Source organism: Meles meles, chromosome 11 (assembly GCF_922984935.1).
Source record: "Meles meles chromosome 11, mMelMel3.1 paternal haplotype, whole genome shotgun sequence".
In the NCBI taxonomy this organism is placed as follows: domain Eukaryota; kingdom Metazoa; phylum Chordata; class Mammalia; order Carnivora; family Mustelidae; genus Meles; species Meles meles.
Genome location: NC_060076.1, coordinates 18,903,171 through 18,917,569, shown reverse-complemented (window position 1 = coordinate 18,917,569; position 14,399 = coordinate 18,903,171). Strand labels below are relative to the sequence as shown.

General features: G+C 45.4%; 1 protein-coding gene across 12 annotated transcripts in view; it reads right to left on the bottom strand.

Moving 5' to 3' along the window:
- Window positions 1–13,935, bottom strand: part of TNC (tenascin C) — a 92,597-nt gene extending 78,662 nt beyond the window's left edge. For 4 of the 12 annotated variants that reach the window (XM_046022957.1, XM_046022961.1, XM_046022959.1 and 1 more), the window contains exon 1: window positions 13,627–13,934. The gene's annotated coding sequence lies outside the window, so the exon portion shown is untranslated. Of the gene's footprint in view, window positions 1–13,626 lie in introns of all 12 variants that reach the window. The other 8 variants (XM_046022966.1, XM_046022965.1, XM_046022964.1 and 5 more) reach the window with 5 other exon arrangements.
- Between the last annotated feature and the right edge of the window lie 464 nt (window positions 13,936–14,399).

The following is a 14,399-nucleotide window of genomic DNA, read 5'->3' as shown; positions in this document are numbered from 1 at the left end:
TTCTTTGTTTGTTTATTTATTTTTCATTTAGGGATGAGGAAACTGAGGCTCACACCGCTCCAGCTCACAGGGCTAGAAAGGGGCAGCAGGGATTTAATTCAGAGGGACAGACTCATGTGTTAGAGCCTATTCCTAACACTCGGCTTTGCTGCCATCCTTGATTGATGTCAAAGTGTGGTCTGCACAGCAAAAGCAAAAAGGCAAACTTCAAAAGGACCCAGTGGTCAGGGTCCAGGGTAACTATTGACAATAAAAGACCTTTACTTCCAGAGAGAATTGGAGAAGCTGCACATGAGCCTGAAAAATAGATATTTTTAACCCCTGACTTGGGTTTTATTAGCTGTATTAACTTTAGGCGGCATTTTGTAAAATGTAATCTACAACATGTTGGCAGGTATTAATGCAAGGGAAAAAAAGATTTCCTCGTTAAACATGTTTGGAAAATGCTATTTTAAACCAAATGTTATTTTAAACCAAACAAATTATACAGCTTTGTTTACTTCAGGGTTTTCCAGGTCTTTAATGGGTTTGTGTTCATCGGAAATCTCCAAGAGGGGGAGAGTTTATAGTGTTTTCCAAACCCACTTGATTATTTTGTGTTTGAAGTATGTCACGGGATTCAGTTTGGTGGCACACAATGGGGAAAGTGCAGATTTGGAACAAATCTACACCCTCTTCCTTCCATTTCCTTACACGTTAGATGGGAGTAATGATGATATTCAATCATGGCCAGTCTCTGAGTGCAAGGCTTGTGGATAGAGATTCTCCACCAACGTAAACCATGAGTGAGGCAGACAGTGTTACACATATTCTCTGCCTGGAACTCTACAGATGCCCTTTTTATTTTAAGATTTATTTGTTTATTTGAAAGAGACCATGATCAGGAGAGGCAAAGGGAGAGGGAGAGTGAATGTCAAGCAGACTCAGTGCTGAGTGGGGCTCAATCTCATGACCCTAACATCACAGCCTGAGACAAAACCAAGAGTCAGATGCTTAACCAACTGCGCCACTCAGGGGTCCCAGAGGATGCTCTTTAATGGCGATGGCAACCTTAGCCGTTAGGAAGTGCTGTTCATATTTTACTGTTATGAGAGCTGAAGGCTTCAGAAGGTGAAATGACTTGCCCAGCCAGTAATTATGTTATTTAGAATTAAGAACTCAGTCTTATAATTCCAAATCCTATGTACACTCTTTCTGCTACATCAAGTTATCTTTTTAAGTAAGATTCACCTTTTCTTAAGTTTAAACAATATTTATGCAATAAATATCACAGGGATACACAATATCACTCATGCAAGTAGAATTGTTGGATCCCTAAAATGGGGCCCCTTAGGAGGGCGGGGCTGGGAAGCCGGAGTGCATATGGCCATTTTATGTACAGTTTTGAACTTGAGGGGAGGCACAGAGCCAAATGTGCTATAATATCTATGTCTCAGGCAAATCTTTAAAGCCCCTGGAAACAGCCTACTCTCTTTGAGTCTGGCCTGGAGAGAAAGTGAGTAAGTGAGAGGAAGATAAAGTGAGAAGTAGCAGACAGAGGAGCTTAACAAATCTCTCCTTTCTGGAAAACTGGCCTTCATGCTATGTACGACCAAAAAAAAAAAAGAGTACTGTTTCCAAGAAATCAGTCAAGGCATGAAAGTCTTACAGAGGGTCTAGAAATTACAACTTTAATTTTTAAAAGAAGGGACTTTTATGAACAAATAAGCAAATAAAGAAAATTGTAGAGAGGGGGGAGTCCTTTCTGGACAACAGCATTTAATTCTGCCTATGACAGGGAAGTCAACAAATTTAGCCTGGGAGAGATAAAAGACAGAGGGGAAATCGAGGATGAATCATAAAAATGAATAACTCTTCTGTCATTCTTTGAAGTTTCTTTCAGTATTTCAGTTTTCGGAGGGGGACTTACTAGATGAGCCTTTATTTCTGTTTCAATTGCTTCATATGTGTAAATGTAATAATATACACCTTGCTAGGCTGTGGTGATTGGAAATTAGGTATCTAAAGTTAGCACACTGGCAGGAGTCTATATTGTTTCTAAGTGACCAGACAGTAAATATTTTCGGTTTTGCAGCTAGATGATCTATGTCACAAAGACTCAACTCTACAACGGCAGAAAAAGTAGACATGGTCATGGCATAAAGGAATGAACATGGCTGTGTTCCAATAAAACTTTATTTATAAAAATAGGCTGCCACTTGGTGGCTTCCTGATGGTTCCTGGACTATAGTTGAAAAACCAGATACAGAGTGAACGGACAAGAAGGAAACTAACCTTTTGTTGAGAGCCTTCTATAGATCTGTTTTGTGCCATGCCTTATGCTGGAAGCTTTTTATACATGCTATCATTTATCTTGTCATTTGTCATGGCAACCTGGTGAGACAGGTATTATTATGCACATCTGAAAGTGAAACTGAGACTCAGGGAGATTCAGTGATTGGTTTAGATGGACAGCCGGCATTTGGACCCTAACTTGTGACTTTAAAATGTGTGCTCTCAATTGCTACCCAGGCTAATTCATCAAGCAACTTCCTGTGGTTTATATAGGTGAAAAAAAATTTTTTTTAAACATTTTATGTATTTATTTGACAGACATCACAAATAGGCAGAGATATAAGGTGAAAATTTAAATTAGTGCTGCTCAGTAAAGAGAGAGATCAGAGCCCAAGCAGACACCTCACCTTTCATTTCCTAGATCTTTAGCAGCAATCTGGTGGCTGTCTATGTGTAAACACCGAAATATTTGACCTCTTTCTCCCAGAGCCTCTGGCTGGACCTCAAGTTTTGTACACTTCCCCTTTGGAGAATGCTTAAGCCAAGGTGTACTGTTTGCAAACACTTATTAGTTTTTAGGCAGTTGCTGGCAAGTTTCCTTTGGCCTGAGATGGGATTCCAGAGTCTGCTGAAGCCTGGCTGTGCTCATTGATCATTTTAGCCAAAAAGAGCTGCTAATTAGGGTGATACCCCGCTTCTCTTTACCTCTAGAGTTAGGTTTTCTTGCTCTGGGCATTCCTGTTTCAGCCCGAGTGGTTTGCTGGGCTTTTAACATACGTCTAGATGAGTGAGAGCAAATTTATAGTCCTTTTAAAAATCTATGAAGCCTTGTGCTCTAGTGCAGAATTTACCAGATTACATTCAAGAATGTTTTTAGGTACATGTCCTGTGAAAAATGGCATTTGTGGTCAAGTAACTCGGGGGATACTGGGTTAAACAAAGCTGAGTAGGTTCCTGCTACAGGATTTTTTAGATCATGTACTCTTCTCCCCCAAACCTCCCACTGGCTTCTAACCACACTTAGAATAAAATCTAAACTCCCAGCAGAGTACCTACAGAGCTCATTTCTCTGTTTTATTCAATCTCTGCTTAATGTCATCTCCATGTCTCACCCTTTGAAAAGGACACCCCACTCTACCATCTCAGTCTGTTCCCTTACTATGTTTTTGTTTCTTCTTAGCAAATACTTGCCTGAAATTGTACTCAAAAGTTTATTTGACTCCTTATTATCATCTATCTTCTTCCTCCATAATGTAAGCTCCATGAGGAGCTTAAAAGGATCTTGCATGTCCTCTTATCTGCTTTATCTCCACCTCCAGAATATGAGCTAAGAATTCCCAGGGCGCCTGGGTGGCTCAGTGTGTTAAAGCCTCTGCCTTCAGCTCAGATCATGATCCCGGGGTCCTGGGATTGAGCCCCACATCGGGCTCTCTGCTCAGCAGCAAGCCTGCGTCCCCCCTCTCACTCTGCCTGCCTCTCTGCCTACTTGTGCTCTCTCTCTGTCAAATAAATAAATAAAAAATCTTAAAAAAAAAAGAATTCCCAAGAACAGAACACAGTGCCAAGGATTCCCTAAACCCCTTTGTCCACAGAACACTCTTACAGTTGCATCTCACGAGAATGTTGCTCCACAGTCCACAGTTTTGGGAACTGCTTGTCTAATGGAGCTTTATTCCCCATGACCATTTCAACAACAGGTAGCAAATATGACAATAAAACATTTATACCCGGGTGTGAGTTTTGTACTAAGCAATGCACTCACCCTTATACCATTTAATCATCACAATAACCTTTTGCAGTAAGTGCTACTATTTTGCCTTTACTATGGATGAAAATGAGGGTAAGAGAAGTTAAGTAACTTGGCCAAGATCATGTTGACAAGAAAAGAGCAAGCCCTTGAACCCAGAACTAATGCCAAAACCATACTCTGAACCATTAACTGATCCTCTCCTGTGCCGTGATTTTCTCCATGTCCTAAGATAGAGAATTCTTTGTCTCCATCCCTCCCTTGAGTCCTTCCCTTCCTCCCACTGGCTGTAGACTGATCCTTTTTATAACCTCCAGATAACAGGATCTCCTGTGACTCAGCCTCAAATCCCCAGATAGGCCTCCTCTGTCCTTGGTACTGGTTTTTCCAAACCCCAGGCAGGGCATGCTTTGATCCAGAAGCCTCCTCTGAAAGCAAGGGAATTCCTTGAAGTCTGTGCCCTGAGATAGTTTCCTGTCCCAGAACAGGGCTGGCTTCCTTCTGTCATAAGTCACGACAGTTGACTACACAGTAATAGTAGATAGTAGTAGACAGTAGACAGTAGTCTACACAGTTGGAAGCCCAGAGGGCAAGACATGAAAGCAACCTCAAGTTTTGGACTTTCTAAATAAACTCTAGTGAGGAAAGAGAAGTCCAAATCTGGGACACAGTAAGAACTCCTGTCTGTGGCTGAAGGTTAATTTTATTCCAATTGTGCTCAATTTCAGATGAACCAGATACAAATTCTCCTTTCAAGAACTATACTGACAGGAGCAGTTGATCTATGAGCAGACAGCCAGTTCCAGAATGATAAGGGTGATGACAGAAAAAGATACAGGGTAGAATGGGATGACAATAAAAGGACATCTCCTCTATCCGGAGGAGAAAGATGGTTTTTGAACTGAATTTTGAAAGGAGATTATGAATAGGTAAAAAAAAAACAAACAAACAAACAAACAAAAAAAAACCACAGGGAAGGATATTCTAGGAAAGAGGGAATGTCATTTGCCAGGGCATAAAAATCATGAAAGAGCTGGTGTTGAGAGCATGGATTACAGCTGAAGTACAAGATGTGTTTGGACGTTGGAAGCCAGGCCATGAAAGAAACTGAATTCCAGGTTGAAGATATGAATTTTTTCTGTGGCCAGAAGAGAATCATTTGGGAGTCTTTAAGACTGGGAAGGTTTACCTACAACCCAGGTTGAGGGACAGATTGAAAGGAAAGGCTGGTGGGATGGGAGCCACTGGGAAAACTATTGCTATGGTCCACCTGTGAGATGCACGACCTGAACTAGGATGATGAGGGAGGGGTTGGGGAGGCAGTGAACTGATTTACTTGTTAAGGCAATAGAATCCACAAGATTTGGAATATGGTGGTGTAGGAAGGAAAAAGTGGAAAGGGAGAAAGAATTAATCCCAAATTTTAGTCTTCATTATATCTGCTAAGAGAGGAATAGGTTGGGAAGGGGAGAAATTTGATAAGTTTCAGATTTTGTCACTTCAAATGTCCTACCTTTGAATGAAATATATTTGAAGTCACTGCCTTTGACGATCCTTATCCTGCAATATTCAAGAGGAATGATGGTTCCCCAGTGAACTAGGACATCTAATGCAAAACACCTGGCTCCATCTTATAAATGGAGGGAAAGCATAAATAAGGCACAGTCCACTCTAGTGGCTGTTGACTGCCAATCAACAGAAGTGCAAGTGCTTGGGTGAACTTGTTATTGATAAGAAGTTGTCAGAAATAGGTGACACCAGAGTGCTGGAATGGCAGAGAAGCTCTGAGATGGGCCCCAATGATACTGCCCCTCCTGTTCAGATCTTTGTGCAATTCTCTTCCCTTGAGTGTGGGATGGCCTCGTGGCTTATTTCTAACCAAAAAAATATGGCTAAGGTGATGGGTATCACTTCCACAATTAAGCTGTACAAGATAGTGATGTCTGTTTGTTTGTAGGCTCTCTCTCTCTCTCTCTCTTTCTCTCTCTCTCTCATTGGCTTTGAAGAAACAAATGGCCATGTTGGAGAAGTCCATGTGGCAAGGAACTGAGGGTGGCCTTGAGCCAAAAGACCTCAAGAAACTGACTATATCAACAACCATGTAAGTGAGCCTGGAAGCTAATAATTCCCCAGTTGACCCTTCAGATGAGACCCCAATTCTGGCCAACACTGTGAGTGTAGCCTCAAGAGAGACCATGAGGTAAAATGTCCAGCTAAGTAAGCTATGCTCAGATTCCTGACCTAAAGAAATTTTAAAATAACAAACGGATGTTACTTTAAGCCACCAAACTTCATGGCAATTTATTACACAGCAAGAGATAACAAATACAGTGGCCTCTTGCCTCAACCCATATGTGCTAAAGATGTTCAGAGAATAAGATTCCAATAATTTTCCCTTTTAAAGTAATATATTAACTCTGACATTTTTTTATATTGTCCCTGGCTTCCAAGAGCAAGAGTCAGAAGACCTCGGACTGAGACCTGACCCTGTTGCCAACTGGCGTGAGATCTCAGAGGGACTTTTCCCTCCTCTGAGTCTCAGTTTCACTATCATCCAAATAAGGGGAGTTAAACCAGGCCAGCAATCTACAGAAACTTTATTATTATTATTTTTGTGCCACAGAACTCTTTCACCAAATAGCATTTCATGAGGAAGATCTGTGCACAAAACAGATAAAAGTAAAGGGCTTAAGTTAAAAGCAGATTGAGTGGAGCCCCTGCTTGGCCTCCCCATCTCTCCATGGCAGCCCCCAAATCACCTTGGAGGTGGTGCCCTGGCGTGGAGGCTGTTGATAAGCCCTTTTAATGTCAACATCCTCTAGGTTCTCCCGAAAAATTTTTTTAACAAACCACCTATGATTTAGAACACTCTCTAAGTGAGAACACTCTACTGTGACATCTCTACATCAAGCCACCTCCGTGTGACCATCCCAGGATTCAGGGCAGGAGTTTCCCAGAGAGCAGCTCACTTCCCTTGGAGGCAGCAACGAAAGGTGCCAGTGCCCAGCATGAGATGATTTTTACTTCCCCAAGTTTCCTAGCAGGTGGGTTCTCTCCTGCTCCTTGCGCACTTGCTTCTCCCAGACTGTTTCTTCCCTAACCAGAAAGTCGTGGCTTTCTTGTCTGGATGTATCCCCATGCTTTCTTGGGGTTGCTCTTGTTGCTGTTATTCTGTATCCTGGTGCCTAGACTGGATGCAGTGTTTGGGAGAGGCTCTGGCTGGCAGAAAGCCCATGGCTGCTTCGGGCTCCCTTGTTCGGCTGTGGTGTGTCACTTCTGCAGGGAGGCCACGTGTTCCTGCTGGACCACATGCCTACAAAGTTCCCCAGTGCACTGCTAAGATCCAGGAGTTCCTTATGCTGCATATGTAGGCTTAGAGCTCTGAACAGAAATATACTGACTTGCGCCCAATATTCAGTCCCTGCCATCTTTCTTTCTGCCAAGTATGGTTTCCCCCGAACATATCCCTGGATGATAAAATTTGAGTTCTCCTCCTCCCCCAAGGATCCCCTGGCCCGAAGTCCAACACTGGCAATTCTCTTATCAGTTAAGCATTACTCTCTCTACAGAACTACCCTTCAAAAATGTAAATATTCCCCTGGAGAGTAACCTGCTCTCTTTAACTTCCTTCTTTTCTGGAAGAGGGAAGAAAACCTGAGGGCTGAGGGGCACAGTGGAGAGGCATAGTTGTGGAAGCCTTCCACTCTCCACTTTGTGCAAATGACAACCATTCTAGGCCTCAGTTTACCCACCTGTAAGGTTATTTATGGTTGCTGGGACAATCTAAGAGTGAGGCATGGGAAAGTCATTTTATATGTTTATACATTTATGTGCATCCTACTTTGTCAAAAACTGACCCAACAGAGAAAAATGCTTCAAAAGCCATGGAACATAGTTCAGAAGCTAGGCAATGCTGTGCTATTGTTCCATTTCCTTTGGGACGGCAGAGAGTTTCTTCGACAATAACTTACTGGGGGCCTGGTACCTGTCAGCAGGTGGCGAGGCTTTGGGGAAAATGAGCAAGACACAGTTGCTGCCTCTCTGATGACCTTGAGGTCAGGGGTGTGCAGTTAGCTGGGGCGGGGAGGGGATTATCAAAGTATTTACAATGCACAGAGGTCAGTCGGGGAAGCGGAGAGTTCTGAGGGAACCAGGAGAGGGGTAGCTGAGTCAACCTGCAGGCCAAGCATGGCTTCACGTGGTAGCACTTGCTTCTGTGTGTGCACCTGCTTCAGGTCTCAGGCTGGTGAGGGGACCCAGGTGTGGATCAGCCTTCACCCTGGGCCGCTTAGAGTCCAGTAGAGGAAATACATTGCATCAGGAATTATACACTAGTTATTTAATTACAGTTTCCACAGGAAGTGAAACCAGAAGGAGCAAGTCAGAGATGCCACCAGTGGCTGCCCCACTGAAGAGAAGAACACTGGGGTTCTCGTTCTCTTTTCATTCTCTCTTAGCTTTGTGCTGTCCAGCCCTCTCTGTTGCCAGAAAATGAATAGAATTAAGGTATCAAGCTTGACGTGCATATCCTAATGGTTTTTTTTTTTTCAATTTATTTGACAGACAGAGATCACAAGTAGGCAGAGAGACAGGCAGAGAGAGAGAGGAGGAAGCAGACTCCCCGCTGAGTGGAGAGCCTGATGCGGGGCTCAATCCCAGGACCCTGGGATCATGACCTGAGCCGAAGGCAGAGGCTTTTACCCACTGAGCCACCCAGGTGCCCCCTATCCTCATGGTTTTAAGTATATGTTCTGGACTCGGAGCTGGGTTTGAGTTCTGGCTCTGATATTTTCTTTCTGTGTGGAAGCTACTTAAACTTTTTCGCTTCAGGATCCCCATGTTTGAACAGTGGGTGGTTACACTGACTGGATGGTTGATGACTCAAAGGCAAAATGCCTGTAGAGTTGTTAGGAAATGTTAGCTATTACAATCACCCCCACAACCCAGCTAGAAGCCCTTCTTGGACCTGTTCACGCAGGAGTTCACAGCAGCCAACTCCCCTCCTCCAGGGCAAGAGTTAGCCACTGGTTTGCTCTGAGGCAAAGCTGTCAACTTTCAGAGCTTACAAAATCTCTCCCGCTCCTGACGCAGGGTGTTTGGGGGGTGGGGGCTGGGTGTCAAAGGACCAGCCAAAACTATTCAAGTTACCATGGCTACAGAATTAAAAACCTGTGAATTTCAGGTTTTTAATTGCAAAAAATCTGAAACAACTTGGCATGATTTTTTTTTTTTCACTTCCATTCACAAAGAGATTAGAAATGCATGTGGAAGGACTTTTGCTCGCACAGTTTGCTTTCAGTGTGGGCATTTTGCTCGTAATCCTTCACGGGGGTCAAAGGATACACTGTGTTCAGTGAAGTTGTGACTAAGTAGAGGCCAGAGATATGACACAAGGCAGAAGGAAACAGAAAAACAATTCCAAGCTTGAGGCATTACTGAAAGAAAAGTCTGGTCACCAGGGTTGGAAACAGGTAGGCCCACCCTACACCTCCACCAAGAAGTCACGCGGTCCACGCAGCTCTTTTATGGGGGGTAGGGCCTTTTGTCAGGATGGAGATGGCAGGAGTTTGATGGGGTTTTCCCTGTTGGAAGGGAGCCTTCGTCTCATGTTTCCCACATGTTGGAGATGTTCAGATTGGCTGGGTTTAGATTCACGGGAATCCCCTGTGATCTTCTCAAATCGAGAAGTGATTGAACCATCACCCTGTCTCTAGGACTTCAGGGGAATTTGTGGCTTGGAGCCTACAAGCCTTTATTTCCCGTTCATCTTGAGATTCACTGCCCCAAGGCTGGGCACACCGATCTCACTCTGTCCCTGCATCAGCCCTTTTACACCAGGTGCTCGGCTCAGCTGGCTCTGAGAGGGTGCGGGGCAGGTGCAGTCCTGCTTCTCCAAGCAGGGATCCAGCTTGCAGAGCATAGCAAAGTAAGGGTTTTCTTTCCTGGGCAGAAAACCAACAGTAATGACCCGACTGCTACCCTTAGTGTCATTCTTCTCTCTCTCTCAGGGCTGAAATTCGAACTTTTCTGTTTCCAGGCAGAGAAGTGCACCACTATAAGCTGACCTTTTCTGGGCACCATGAAAAATGATATGTGCAGGGCTATTCTGTAAAGTCAATAGATACCAGTGCCAGCCGGGGCTTCTTTACCATCTGGCCAATGACTGAAAGAGATCATTCAAGGTTCCATAAGGGGTCAGCCCTGCCTGACGTCAGGAAGCAATGAAGCAGCGTGGAGAGAAGAGTAGAGTTTTAGAGAGTGTGGGTTCAAAGCCAGCTCCACTCCTGACTTATGGAAAACCCTTATGTGAACCACTTAACTTCTTGGGGTTTTCACTCTCTGTCCGTAAAATAGAGGGAGTGATTTATAACTTGCAGTGTTACACTGAGAATTAGATCAGGAATGACCAACTCTATCACACAGTTAGCCCTCGACGTTAATTACTGTGTGTATGTGTTTTATCCTCACCACAAGGAACTGTGTATCTGCGGTGAGCTGAATGTCTGGTACTTTCTAAACTAAAGTGACTTCAGTGTGGAGAGACTTGCGCTTTATACCAGCTAGATAGGTTTGCTTTCCTTGTAAGAAAACGTGGCTGTGTGTCTACAGAATCCCAGGGGAAGAGCAGAATAGGTGTTTTTAGTTCATCGTGAACATCAGAAGGGGGAGAGTTAAGGGGGACATGTTTTTCATTCTGTCAGCTTGAATTCCCTTCCCAAATTCCATTCTGGTTATATGATCAGGCTACTGCTGTATTTATGGGTGGCCACAGTCTGGCTGGAGGGGTAGATGTAGTCAGAAAGGAAGTTTTTTTCCCTTCTAAAGACAGCGAGTGCAAGAAGCAGCAGCATTCAGAAGGAAAACAGTGAAATGTGTTTCTGATTTGGGGGTCACCGGGACCTGGGCCTGAAAAGTGGCTCCATCACCCTGCATTCTAGGGTCTGGAAAAATTATTCATCCTCTCTACTCTTCAACTTATGTCTTTATCTAATAAGCATGGTCCGTTTCTCAGAGACGTCGTGTGGATGTTTCGTGAGATGATGTGCACAAGGGGGGGGCATAGAATAGACTAGGCTCTCCATGTATTTTGGCTACTGGTATCATTAAAATAAATTAAAATCAGCATCCCTTGTTAAGCCTTTTATGTTTCCCACATTCTTGTCTACTGTCCTACTCGGGGAATCGTTCTGATTCCTGTTCCGGGTGGGGACCCAAAGGGGCAAAATGCAATGCAAAAGGGCAGCCTGAATGTGCACTGCTTTGTCTCATGATTTTCAACTGCATTTTGTGTCATTCAAGGTTCTGGGGAAACGTCCCAAAGGGCTGAGAACAATGGGGTGAGTTTCAGACCCTCCACTCCCACGTCAGCCAAAGCAGCCCCACGTTTACCTGCCATATTGGAGTTCTGCCATCAATTTCATTTAATGAATATTTCCATGGCTAAATATAAGTTTGAAAACCACTGTCTGAGAACATGAATTTCAGATAAGTCCTTATAAACTGAGAAGCAAGAAAACTAAGAAAAACCTCCATTTATTGAGCCCCTACTACGTGTCAGGTACAGAATCTGCCATATATTAACTCATTTGGCTGTCACAAGAGCCCGGAGAGATACAGATCATCATCCTCTTTATATAGACAACAAAACTGAGGGCTGGCAGATCAGTAACTTCTTTGGGGGGAGGAGACAAGCAGTTAGTAGAAGATGAGATAGGGAAGCTAGGGTTTTCAAACAAAGCACAGAGAAAAAAAATCTTTAAAGACTGTAGAGTTGGTAATACCCCTTTTAATCCTTATCCGATTGACACTGTTCTGAGCAAACCAGAGAATATTCACACTGTGCACACATTTCTTCCCCCAAACGCTGTCACCCACCTGAAACACGTATGGTCAAAGCACAATCACCTCTGTTGCAATGGGCTCCGATGCACACAATGCCAGCAAATTTCCCCCAGATTTCTTTAGTGCTGAACAAAACTCCCCTAGTCCTCCATTGGGCTGACCAGATCCAAAGGGCAAGGCAGAAAGCTGGCTGGGGTGGGCAGCAGGTTTTATTTCTAAAGCGCATATGGGACAGCGTCATAAAAAGGGTGGGGGGGAAGTCCACAAAACATGAAAAAGAGGCATTCTTCAAGTGGGGCTCCCTGTCCTGCTCTCACTCTTGATGGAGAGCATTTCCAAGGAGACCCCCCCCCCCCCCGCCCCCGGCAGCATCCTACTTTGTAGCTGACAGCTTTCGAATCTGCAAACGCCCAAACTCAAAACCTTGTGCATTCTGGAGTCAGAACCCGACATTTACATCCAGCCCTGGGCTGGTCCCTTTCCCCTAACCTGTGCCAAAACAACCTCCTGCTTGTGAAATACAGCCAGGTCTCTGACCTGCCAGCCCAGTGAGACACCCTCAGACCAGGGAAATGAAAAGAAGGGGGTTCGGGGTAGGGGGTGAGGAACACATGAGAAACAATCCAAGATTGCCTAAATGCCTCTTTTAAGTTCCAAGGTGATGGCATTGTTTGACAAAGGACAGTGATTTTCCAAACTTCCGGTTACTGAGCACTCACTCTCCCAAATGCGTTATGCTCCATTTCCTTCTCATAATGACAACAGAAGTTATTGTCCCCATTTTAGGTAAGTGGACACTGAGGCCCATAGAGGTTGCAGATTCTCATCATGGTAACATTTTTAATAGTGGTGGTGGGGACACCAAAATGACTGACGCCTGGCTTCGAAACCAGAGCTCTGAATCCCCTTGTAACACTGAAGAGAGGGAGGAGTCCCTGTGCCCTTTTCAGAGTCTGCCAGGTAGATCTTCCCAGCCTGGGCGTAAGGGGTTTCTCAGGGCTTTCTCTGATGAGGGGTGAGGAGGGGGAGGTGATTCAAGAAAGATGAAGGGTACTGCTGACTCTAAACACCCCAAGACATGCACAGGTACCCAGCCCAAGGATCAGTCAATCAGGAGATACCCGTGGGGAGTCCCCCTGCCCTTCAGCATGGAAGTTGGGGTCCCCCCTCACACCCAGTACTCTAGCTGCTCATCTGGCCCTAGGACTTGCCTCCTCCCTTCTGTTCTCCAGCCCTCCTCCCTTTCTCTGTCTAACCACAGGGAGGATGTGGTGGAATGAGGGATGGATACAAAACTTTTGTACACTGCAAGGTGAGTGCCGTTTAGATACACAATTTTATTGTTCTATCATCCTCTATCAGCCTTCCCTTAACCTATCCCAGAGCAAGGCCATGAACGATCTCCACCTTCAAATTCTACCAATCTCCCCAGCAAACCAAAATAATCACAGGTGAATCAGCCAGGCAGGGAGTTAAGAGAAGATTCCCACTTCTCCTCTGGAGGACGCAGAGATAAAAACTTTACAGAAAGTTCCTTCCACGTGCGACTGCTCCTAAAACTCAAACAAATCCTCCAAACCTCCAAGTCTGGAAGGGGTAAGCAGAAGACAGTCAAGGTGCATCTGATCATAACAAATAGACCGTTTTGCCAGCAGTGAAGACACGGAGGGAGTTTTATGATGATGAGCCCACCGCTCCTCTGGTACCAGGAATGCAAACCGTGCGCCATAATGATCTTGGTGATGGGGGTGAAACACACTTACCTCTCCGGGGTTGGGAAGAACCTAGATCCTTGAATGAACCAGCTCCATGGAGTCAGTGCCTGGCTGTGAGCAGCGGGGCTCCCACGTGCGCTGCCCCCGGGCGTCACCCGCAGCCACACAGTCTTTGTGCGAAGAGAGGCCAGCCAGCGTGCGTCTGCGCTCGCGGGAGAGCAGTGACAGTAGGCAGGCTGTGGCCAGCGCAGCCAGCTTGGCTGGCTTATATAGCAGCTCCTGCCTCTGTAATGGGACGCCTCGCCTCCAGACATCCTTTCCTACTTTTTCAGTTGGTGAATTAAAGGAACAGCCCTCCCAGCGGAACAGGGTTAGCTCATGAAAGACGCACTCACTCCCTGCTCCCTGCCAGGAAAGGAACCCATTTGCATACAATTTATGGCAAAAGTAGGAATTCCAGCTTCCCTCCTCTGCCTCCTCCCCTTCTCCACCCCCAACCCAGACCCAGAGCAGCTGTAAGCTAGGTGTGATTTTTGCTTGGCTCCCCAAACGGATTTTCTCATTGTGAGACAGAAGCCCAGGGAATGAGAGGGCGCAGGACCGGCAGCCCTGGCTCTGCTGCTCAGGCGGGCTGGAAACGCCACCGCCACCCTGGACTCCCGGCGCCCTGGGGCTCTGCTCCGCAGCTGCTCAGTGGCACCTCCAAAAGGAAAGGGGCTGAGCCCAGTTCCTGGAAAGAGGACCTAAAGCCCTGCAGAAGCCTGGGGCGGTTGGGTTTCTCTGGGCCAGCAGAGCGATAACCCAGGATTAGCTGTCAGCAG